Raw genomic sequence first — 1342 nt, 5'->3', positions numbered from 1 at the left:
GCTAAATCTTGGAAACAGCCCATTTTCCCATCCGTTGGAAACTGGATAAAGAAGTTGTGGTTTTTCTATAAAATGGAATATTACTCAGCCATAAAGAATGAGAAAATAGATTCATTCATAGGAAAATGGATACATATTGAAGATATACTCGTTAGTGAAATAAATAAGCTTAAATGTAACTGTACTGTATCCCTAAAATGTACCAATAAACTCAATTAAAGCTGAAAAGAAAAAGTGTCATTTTCTTTCAAAGTACCAAAATATTAGAAAATTTTGAGGCATAGGCTAAAATATAAGGTATATCACTCTCTGGAAAATGAAGAAATAAAAAGTAGGTGCCAAATTTTCAAAGCTTCAAAGTCAGAGAAAGGCAATGTAACTGTACTGTATCCCTAAAATGTACCAATAAACTCAATTAAAGCTGAAAAGAAAAAGTGTCATTTTCTTTCAAAGTACCAAAATATTAGAAAATTTTGAGGCATAGGCTAAAATATAAGGTATATCACTCTCTGGAAAATGAAGAAATAAAAAGTAGGTGCCAAATTTTCAAAGCTTCAAAGTCAGAGAAAGGCCTCAATCTTGATCCCGTTTCATCCAGTGAGAAGTTTCAAGTCCACCATCAATCCACAATTTGAATTCTTGGCTTTTAAAATACTGAGCTGTGCTGATACCTCAATGGAATAAGCTTTCCATACTTAAACATTGCACCATAAACTGTATAGCAAAAACATAAAAATTAATGCTTAGCTGTTTTCTCTTGCATTGTCTCCTAAAACATGAAATCCTAATGAACACAACTCTTATTGAAAAGGCCAAAATTAAAAGCACTAAGAAGGAAATGGAGAAAAGATAAACCTTGTATACTATTGAGGGGATTGTAAATGATGCAACTATTATGAAAAAAACACATAATGGTTGTCTTAGTCACTTTCTCCTCAATGGGCAACGTACCCAACACTCAAAACAATTCAGAGGAAACATTCACAGTGGTACCTAGGTTCACAAACTTAATTTTCCCACAATTCTGGTCACAAACTGAATTTATTTTGAATCTAATCTAATTTTCAGATAAAATCAACATTATACCTAATCACTGAATTAGATTTGCTTCTCATTCAATCCTTTTTGTGACCAGAATTGTGGAAAGTATCAAGTTCATGAGCTGAGTTAACACTATATTTTGGATAGATATATTTCAGGTCACATCATGTTGCCACACCTCTTCCATCCATGTCCACCTACTAAGAACACATTCAGGAATCCATTCATCAGTGTGTGAACTCACTGATAATGTAGTTCTTCCATGATTTCATCACCTTCCAAAAGTCCAGCCTCCTAACAT

The sequence above is a fragment of the Fukomys damarensis genome, unplaced genomic scaffold (assembly GCF_012274545.1).
Source record: "Fukomys damarensis isolate Sample0158 unplaced genomic scaffold, DMR_v1.0_HiC HiC_scaffold_24, whole genome shotgun sequence".
Classification (NCBI taxonomy): domain Eukaryota; kingdom Metazoa; phylum Chordata; class Mammalia; order Rodentia; family Bathyergidae; genus Fukomys; species Fukomys damarensis.
The sequence above is the reverse complement of the archived record's forward strand: the minus strand, read 5'-3'. Positions refer to the sequence as shown.